This window comes from Penaeus monodon, chromosome 3 (genome assembly GCF_015228065.2).
Source record: "Penaeus monodon isolate SGIC_2016 chromosome 3, NSTDA_Pmon_1, whole genome shotgun sequence".
Taxonomy (NCBI): domain Eukaryota; kingdom Metazoa; phylum Arthropoda; class Malacostraca; order Decapoda; family Penaeidae; genus Penaeus; species Penaeus monodon.
The window spans coordinates 2,224,584-2,234,879 of record NC_051388.1 but is presented as its reverse complement, the minus strand read 5'-3'; positions in this window follow the sequence as shown (position 1 = coordinate 2,234,879).

Sequence of the window (10,296 nt, the reverse complement as noted above, 5' to 3'; positions counted from 1 at the left end):
TAAACTTGTACATTTGTTACTGTTAAAATAAACCTAAGAAAGGTGTGTGTGTGTGTGTGTATGTGTGTGTATACACACACACACACACACACACACACACACACACACATAATTATATATATATATACTATATATATATTTGATTTTATATATATATATATATATATATATATATATATATATATATAAAACTTTATGTATGTATGTATGCATACGTATACATACCCATCTATCTATCTATCTATCTATCAATATATAATATATATATATATATATATATATATATATATATATATATAATATATATATATATTACCTTTCTAACAATAGCATCAGTACGTGATAAAAGTGGTACTATCAAAAAAAAATCTAATACACTTTTTTGCAGCATTATAGCCTGAAAAATAGAACACCCCACCGCATAAAACCATTCTATAACACAGGAATATGTTGTTATTATTATTGTTGTTGTTATTGTTGTTATTATTGTTATTGTTTTTGTTTCAGTCATACAAGTTTTAAAAGCTTCTTTGGTCACGTTACCCAATCACCCATTTTTCCATCGGGACCAGTCAGCTGATTCAGCGAATTCCGTTCCGTTTCTGCGTCTTTTTGTTGCTGTTGTTGTTGTTGTTGTTGTTGGTGGTGGTGGTGGTGGTGGTAGTGTTGTTGTTCTTGTGTTGTTGTTCTTGTTTTGTTGTTGTTGGTGGTGGTGGTGGTAGTGTTGTTGTTTTTGTTTTGTTGTTCTTGTTTTGTTGTTGTTGTTCTTGTTGTTGTTGGTGGTGGTGGTAGTGTTGTTCTTGTTTTGCTGTTGTTGTGTTGTTGTTGTTGCTGTTATGGCTACTTTTCTTGTTCTTTTCTTGTTTCTGCTGTTGATTTAATTTATCTTTTTTCCTAATTTTTATTCTTACTCTTATTCTTGTACCCGTCCTTGTCTTTATGCTTATTATTGTTGTTCTTAATTCTTATTCTTACTCTTGTTCTTGTTCCTGTCCTTGTTTTTATTCTTATTGTTGTTGTTGTTGTTTCGTAAGAAAGAGAGCAGGGACCTCGTACCCAAAGGAAATCTCACGTGAGCCACCCACAACGAGCCTAATTAAAGACGGAATCGCTATTTGTCGTTCGCGTGTGCGGGGGAGGTGTGGGAGGGGGGGGAGGGGGGGAGAAGAGGGGAGGGGAGTGTGTGGGAGGGAGGGGGAGGGGGAGTGTGTGGGGAGGGAGGGTGAGGTGTGGGAGGAGAGGGGAGGGGGAGTGTGTGGGGAGGGAGGGTGAGGTGTGGGAGGGGAGGGGAGGGGAGTGTGTGGGGAGAGAGGGGGAGGTGTTTGTGTGTGGGAGGGTGAGGTGTGGGAGGTGTTTTTGTGTGGGGAGGTGTGTGTGTGTGTATGTGTTTGTGTGTTTGTGTGTGTGTGTGTGTGTGTGTGTGTGTGTGTGTGTGTGTGTGTGTGTGTGTGTGTGTGTGTGTGTGTGTGTGTATGTGTGTGTGTGTGTGTGCGGGCATATACATGTATGATTGTATTTGCTTATGTATGCGTGTGCTTATGTATGGATGTCAACATGGATGTCACTATTTCTTCGTTTGTACCCGTATGTTATCAATTACGTCATATGAGAACAGGTACAGACTTTCGCAAATATAGTCGGTTTTACATGTACAAAGAAGATAAAATACTTAGATAAAAGCGTAACGGTGTAATTTGCGTGAGTTTATGTACACGAAATGACGAGGACGACAAATTTGCGACCAACATAAGCCAATGAACCTGTGTAAGACCAACAAACGCAAATCTGATTATCTATCTGTCTGTCTAGTTATTCACCTACACACAACAACAGACGCATACTTGGCTATCTATTTATCTATCTGTCTGTCTAGTCATTCACCTACATACAGCAACAAACGCATACTTGGCTATCTATTTATCTATCTGTCTGTCTAGTTATTCATATATATACCTTTGTTAATGTATACACACTGAAACAAACGCACATTTATCAATATATTTATCTGTTTAAGTCAGGGGCGTCAAACACGCGACTCGCTGCACAGTTGCTATTTCAGTCTGACAGTCTGCCATATTACATGATTAATTAAGCCAGTCCTTCGTTTTTTTTTCAGATTATCACTTACACTCTTACAAGTTTTTTTTTCTATTATTGTGTTTTTGTAATGAATGAATAGCCTCCTACGTTTTTTTCATCAACCATGGCTGTTTCTTCACGTCCACGAATGATTCCCTGGTGTCACGTGTCATGTGTCCCCCTGGGATAAATGCGCTTGATTGCCCCGGTCTAAGTTATAACACTTATATACACACGTGGAAACGCCTATACACAGCAACACACGTATATCTGTCTATCTGTTTATCTCTCTGACTGTCTAGTTATTCACCTATATACCTATGTTAATGTGTTAATGCAAATACCCTGAAACAAACGCATGTCTGTCTATCTATGTATCTCTCTGCCTATTCGCTCAAACACACAATGAACTGCATATAAACAACAACAAACGCACATCTATCTGTCTACCTATCTATTTGTCTATCTACTTATCTATCTGCCTACGTCATTCACCTATACACACACGGGTATGCATATACACAGCAACAAACCTATATCTACTATATATATATATATATATATATTATATATATATATATATATATATATATATATATATATATCTATATATGCGTCGGACTCAAGACTGTCACGACGGCAATCTGAGTTCGAGGGTTCGAGTCACCGGCCGGCGCGTTGTTTCCCTTGGGCAAGGAACTTCACCTCGATTGCCTGCCTAGCCACTGGGTGGCCAAGCCAGCTCAAGTCAGTGCCGGGTAAATAGAGATGGTGACTCGATAAAAGAAAACACCGGGGCGGAAGGCAATGGCAAACCACCGCTCTAAATTGCTAAGAAAAAATCATGAAAGCCCATGATCGTCAAGGCCGCGGTGGCCGAATGGTTAGAGCGTCGGACTCAAGACTGTCACGACGGCAATCTGAATTCGAGGGTTCGAATCACCGAGCGCCGCGTTGTTCCCTTGGGCAAGGAACTTCACCTTGATTGCCTACCTAGCCACTGGGTGGCCAAGCCAGCCCAAGTCAAGTGCTGGTCCCAAGCCCGGATAAATAGAGAGAATGATTACCTAAAAGGTAAACACCGGCACTCTCCGTGGAAAGGAACTGGGGACCCTACCACGTACTCACTCCAAGAGCATCACAACATGAAAACTACAATTAAGTATCATGCTGTGACCACGGCGGCTCAGACATGAACCTACCGTTAAAAGAAGAAGAATATCTCTATATACACTCACGTATGCAATTTTTCTGCTCGCTAACCGATCGACAGTTCCTAAATAACTAAACAAAGTAAATAATTGATAAAATAATTAATAAGGAAATAAATAAAATAAGAAAGAAGTGAATGAACAAATGAAATAATAAAAAAATAAAATAAAAAGAAAGAAATAAAGAAACAAAGAAAAAGAAAAATAATAAATACATAAATAAATAAAAATAAATAAATAGAATAATAAATAAAGAAAGAAAAAAATAAGAAAGAAAGAAAGAAAATAAGAAAGAAAAAAATATAGAAAGAAAGAAAATAGACAAGAAACAAAGAAAGACAATAAGAAAGACAGAAAGAAAAAAAAAAACAATAAATATATTAATAAAAATAAAAAAAAATCTTAAGAGCCTCACCGTTGTAGGCATCGTAGTCTCCGTAGTCCAGCTGGTCTGCAAAGTAGTCCGGGACGCCGCTGGAGCCGTAGTGCGTGCTGTAGCCGAGGCCGTCGCAGGATTTAGCTGCTGGGGGAGACGGGGAGGCTCGGGAGATGCTCTTGGATGGCTGCTTGGGGGGTTGGGGGTTGTTTGGGGGGGGTTGGGGTTGTTTGGGGGGGTTGGGGGTTGTTTTGGGGGGGTTGGGGTTGTTTGGGGGTTCTTTTGGGGTTGTTTGGGTTATTTGGGGGGTTGTTTGGGTTGTTTTGGGGTTGTTTGGGTTGTTTGGGGGTTCTTTTGGGGTTGTTTGGGGGTTCTTTTGGGTTGTTTGGTTGTTTGGGGGTTCTTTTGGGGTTGTTTGGGGGTTCTTTTGGGGTTGTTTGGGTTATTTGGGGGGTTGTTTGGGGTTGTTTGGGGGTCGTTTGGGGTTGTTTTGGGGTTGGCGGTTGAGTGGGATGTGGGGGTTTGTCGGGTTTGTCTGTTTTTTTTTCTCTCTCTTTTTTTTGGGTGGGGGTGGGGGGTTGTTTTTGGTTGGGTTCGTGTGTTGGTTCGTCTGCTGTTGTTGTTGTTGTTGTTGTTGTTGTTGTTGTTTTTGGGGGGGCGGTTGGTTCGTATGTGGGTTTGTCTGTTTTTTTTCTGTTTGTTTGTTTTCGGTTGATTTGTCTGTTGGTCTATTTTTTTCTAGTTGTTTGTTTTCCGTTGATTCGTCTGTTCGTCTCTCTGTTCCTTTTTGTTTATTTTTGTTTTGATTGTTTGTTTGTTTGTTTGTCTGTTTGTCTGTCTGTCTGTTCCTTCCTCTACGTTCCCACCCTTTCTATCTTCCCTCTCCCTCCTCCCTCTACCCTTCTACCCCCTTCTACTACCCCCACCTATCCGCCATCCCCCTCTCCCTCTTCCTCTATCTCCCTCTTCCTCTCCTTCCCTCTCTCCTCCTCTTCTCCCTCCTCCCTCCTTTTCTCCCTCCCTCCTCCTCCTCTCCTCTCTCCCCCCCCCCCCCTGCACCCTCCTCCCATCCCTTCTCTCCAATCCTCTCTCTCTCCCACCCCATCCCTCTCCTCTCTCACTTCTCCCTCTTTATCCCTCCCCATCTCCCTCTCTCCCTCCTTCGACCTTGATGGAAATCCTTTTCCCCCCTCTCCCTCCCCCTTCCCCTCTCCCTCCTACTCCCTTCCTACCCCAACACCACCTCTCTCCCTCCCTCTCGCTCTAACTTTCTCCCTTCCCCATCTCTCACCCTCTCCCTCCTTCTAACTCTCTCCCTCTCCCCTCTCCCTCCCTCTCCCTCTAATTCCCCCCTTCCCCTTTCCCCCACCCCTCCCTCCCCCTCCCCCTTCCCTCCCCCTCTACCTCTCCCTCTCCCCTTCACCCCACCCCTCTCCTTCCTCCCTTCCCCTACTCCTCTCCCTCTCCCCCTCTCTCTCTTCCTTCTCCCTCATCTCACCGTGATCAAAATCCGCCTTTCCCCCCTTCCCTCAACCATCTCCCCCCCTCCCACACCCCTCCCCATCTCCCTCATCCCTCTACCCCATCTCCCTCATCCCTCATTCCTCCCTCTCCCCCACCCACATTCCCTCCCCCTCTCCCACCCCCCCATTCCCTCCCTCTCCCCCACCCACATCCCCTCCACCCTCCCCCTCCCCCACCCCCATTCCTCCCTCTCCCCCACCCCCTCTCTCCCTCTCCCCTTCACCCCACCCCTCCCCCCCTCCCTCTCCCTCCCTCCTCTCTCCCCCCATCTCACCGTGATCGAAATCCGCCTCGAGCTGGACCAGGTGTTCCCACACGGACCCCTTTGGCACGGAGTCCTTCAAGGGGAAAGGATTCAAGTTGCAGACCGTGATTGCTGGGAATTCCGTGATGGTTTCGTGGACGACCTGTGGGGGGGAGGAGTGTGGGGGGGAAGGGTTAGATGGACGACCTGTGTTGGGGGGGAGTGTGGGGGGGGGCAAAGGGTTAGATGGACGACCTGTGTTGGTGGGGGGAGAGAGGGAAACGAAGGAAAGTGTGGGAAAGGGTTAAGCGTGATGGTTTCGTGGACGACCTGTGGGGGGAGTGTGGGGAGGAGAGGAGGGTTAGATGGACGACCTGTGTTGGGAGGAGTGTGGGGGGAAAAGGATAGATGGACGACCTGTGTTGGGGGGGGGGAGTGTGGGGAAAGGGGGAAGGGTTAAGTGTGGGAAAGGAAGGAAGGGTCAAGCGTGATGGTTACGTGCACGACCTGTGGGGGGGGGGAGTGTGGGGAGAGGAGGGTTAGATGAACGACCTGTAGGAGTGTAAGTTGGGTTAAGAAATAAGGAATAAAGGGAAAAGAGAGAGGGAAGGAGAGGGAGGGGGCGAGGGGAAGGGAAAAGAAAGGAGAGAGAGAAGGAGAGCGAGAGGAAAGGGAAGAGGGAGGGAGAGAGAGAGAGGAAGGAGAAAGAGAGAGAGAGAGAGAGAGAGAGAGAGAGAGAGAGAGAGAGAGAGAGCGAGAGAGAGAGAGAGAGAGAGTGCGAGAGAGAGAGAGCGAGAGAGAAAGCGAGAGGGAGAGAGGAAGTGAGAAAGAGAGAGAGGGAGAAGAAATGGAGGAGAAAGGAGAGGGAGAGACAGAGAAAAGGAGAGGCAGCGGGGAAGGGAGAGGGAAAGGGAGAGGGAGAGGAAGGGGTAGAGGAGAAGCTAGGAAGAGGGGAGAGGAAAGGGGAAGGAGAGAGGAGAGGGGAGAGGAGGTAGAGGGGGATGGGGTTCAAGTGAGGAAAGGAAGAGAGGAGATAAAAATCAATAAATAAAGGGGGAATTAAAACAAAAAAGAGAAAAATGTATATCTTAGCAGAAAAATAAGAAAGGCAAGAAACAAGTCGGGAAAACACATAAATTGATAAATATAAACCTTACGACGAATGAGCAATAAAAGGGAGAAATTAGTCAACAAAATTATATACATCTAACTAGAAATTAATGGATAAAAAAAAAAAAAAAAAAAAAAAATATATATATATATATATATATATATATATATATATATATATATATATATATATATATATATATATATATATATATATCTTTACGAGAAACAAAGAAGTGAAAAGACGATTAAGAAAAGAATGAAGTACAATCTTACGAGAAACAAGGAATGGGGAAAAACAAGTAAAACAACGTAAAACAAGAACAAACGAAGTGTAAAGCAACGAAGAAAAATAAATAGAGAAAAGAAAAGAATAGAAACAAAACACACCAAAAAAAAAAAAAAAAAAAAAAAAAAAAAAAAAAAAAAAAAAAATATAATATATATATATATATATTAATATATATATAATATATATATATATATATATAATATTATACAAATAAATATAGATACAAAAAAAAATCATAAAATATTCAAAAAAAATTATATTTATATCGTAGATTATCGATGTATATATATTAATCGTAATTATAAACATTTCTCAAACAAAATAGGAAATTATAGCCTGATTGCGTGACTTAATTAGAGTGTTTATTATTCTTATTCCGTTTATAAAATTTATTCCTTGTTCTTTCACTATCTGTATTCTTGTGTTTTTCTTCTTCTCCTTCTTCTTTTCTTCTCTCTTCTCTTCTCTCTTTCTCTCCTCTCTCTCTTCTTCTTTCTCTCTTCTCTTCTCTTTCTTTCTTCTTCCTTCTCTCCTCTCCTCTCTTCCTCTCTTCTCTTTCTCTTCTCTTCTCTCTCTTCTCTCTCTCTCTTCTCCTCCTCCTCTCTCTCTCTCCTCTCTCTCTCTCTCCTCTCTCTCTTCCCCTCTCTCTCTCTCCTCTCTGTCTTCCCTCTCCTCTCTCTCCTCTCCTCTCTCTCTCTCTCCTCTCTCTCTTCTCTCTCTCTCTCTCTCTCCTTCTCTCTCTCTCCTTCTCTCTCTCTCCCTCCCTCACTCTCTACGTATATATAACGGGAAAAAAACTATTACGTACATTAGCATACGTGTCTGATACCATCTAGCGTAACTAAAAGGGCAAATGTTTTTCGTCACGAACTTGGCCCATCGTCCACTTCGCTCCCCACGCGAGGCAAATATTGGCCTTTGTATCTTTATATTTATCATTATATTATCCTTCGGCTCATGTGTCATGGACTACCATGCGATGGCCGGCTGGGTTTTGTTATGCAGGACCTATGGTTTTATGTCGAGAATAGGTTTATGTGGGAATAGGAACAGGAAGGTAAATAAACAGGCCTTTTGGGAAAGGGTCGGGTTTTAGGTCCAACTGAAAACTTCTAAAACGTTTAGTAAGATATAACACGTAAAACAAAATGTATTAGTAATATTCTATTGAAAAGAAAAAAAGATATATTTAAATAATTAATCCTATTCTGATTTAAAGGAAATTGCTTACATCCTAAGAGTGAGAGAGGAAAAAGGGGGATTTTTTTTTTTTTTTTTTTACAATCGATATTCAAACTTCATTCAATCTTTGGCGAAATCGTTTATGCCAGATTAATCAAAATCCTTGTTTTTCATCAACAGGAAATTAGCTATACATGACCAGAACGACAGTTAGCCATAATAATTTAAATTCTATCACAAACTTTATTGCAACAAGACACAACGAAGGAGATTGCCCGAGGGGGGAGAGGGGTGCCTAAGATTCCAAAACTATAATCATTATTTCGTTATTTTCGTTAATTTCGGTTACCTTTTTTAATAACGTCATTTTTGTATCAAGTAGCGTAAATTGTCTCGTTTTTTATTCTCATTGCAAAACGACAGACAAGATGAATTTCTAGGTTAAACTTTCAAATGTATGATATCCGTTTCATTTGAAAAAAAGGGGAATATATATATATATAATATATATATATATATATATATATATATATGTGTGTGTGTGTGTGTGTGTGTGTGTGTGTGTGTGTGTGTGTGTGTGTGTGTGTGTGTGTGTGTGTGTGTGTGTGTGTGTGTGTGTGAGAGTGTGTGTTCACACAATAAATCAATAAAAGAAAAACAAAGAAAGCTAAGAAAATGCTACACACAAAAAAAAATCCAACTACATAAACAAAACCAAACCAAAATCCACCCTTTTTAGACCGTCTGGACGATCCTAAAACTCACACAGCCACATCACCCACGACCAACATAACGATTCTAAGGATTAAAAAAAAAAAACTAGGATAAAAAAAAACTTTCCGAGAGAAAATAGGTGTCAAATCTACCTTAATGTGGACGGTCTTCGGCTGCAGAAGGTAGCCCTGGACTACCTGATAGCACAGAATGAGGCAAAGCGTCAGGAGACTCAAGCACAGCGTCAGCCAAATCAAGCGGCGACACCAGCTGCGTGCCCTTGGGGAGTAAACAGTAGTGTTGGTGATGATGATAATGGTGAGGGTTGATGGTGGTGGTTGATGGTGGTGGTGGTGGTTGATGATGATGGTAATGGTGATGATAATGGTGATGGTTGATGCTTGATTCTTGATTGTGATGGTGGTGGTGATGCTTGATGGTGATGATGATGATAATTATATTGATAATAATTATGATAATGATAATGATGATGAAAATGATAATAATGATAATGATGAAGGGAATAGTAATGGTGATGGTGATATGATAATTATGATTATGATTAGAGTTATGAAGATGATGGTGGTGATAATGATGATGATAATGATGATGATGATGGATGATTATGATGATGTTGATGATGGTGATTACGATGGTAAATGGTGATGATGGTGCATTTTTGTCTTTAAAATTACATTGATATTTATTTAGATAGATATTCAAATAAGAGAAATTCATCTTCAAAAAATAATAAACCTTGTTGCATTTTTTTTTTTTTTTTATTCACATCAGGATCCCTTTATTTCACAACAGACCGAAAAGATAATTTAGATTCACAATAACAAGAGAAGGTTCTGAAGCACGCAATCAAGTAATAATCATACATGTAGAAATGTTATGAATGTGAGTATGCATAAATATCTTCAAATTGCAAAATACGCATTTCAACAGGGTTACGATTACATCCCTGACGAATATATAACTTGTAACAGTTATTAAAGCCATGGGCAGTCCAGGAGTCGAAACAATTTAACTCACTTGTAACAGTTATTAAAGCCATGGGCAGTCCAGGAGTCGAAACAATTTAACTCACTTGTAACAGTTATTAAAGCCATGAGCAGTCCAGGAGTCGAAAGAATTTAACTCACTTGTAGCAGTTATTAAAGCCATGAGCAGTCCAGGAGTCGAAAGAATTTAACTCACTTGTAACAGTTATTAAAGCCATGAGCAGTCCAGGAGTCGAAAAAATCTTTCGCTAGGTCTGCATACGCATCTGGAGGAGCTCCCTGTTTCTCCAAGGCTTCGAAGGACCTGTGGAATGTAGAGATTATTACGTGCCTAAAATATAATTGTTAGTGAATGCTTAAATGTTCTATCGCGCTCTCACAACGGTTGAATAATCCACTGCACATTTAATCGTTCAGTGCCCGTTTTTTCTGTATTTTTCTGCTATAATTATTGTTATAACTGAAGCTAGTGTTATCTGCTCTATTTCGTTTTTTGTGTACGTGTGAGTTTATCTAAAAGGTTTCCTATACTACAATAAAAAGGTTCATAATAGGTT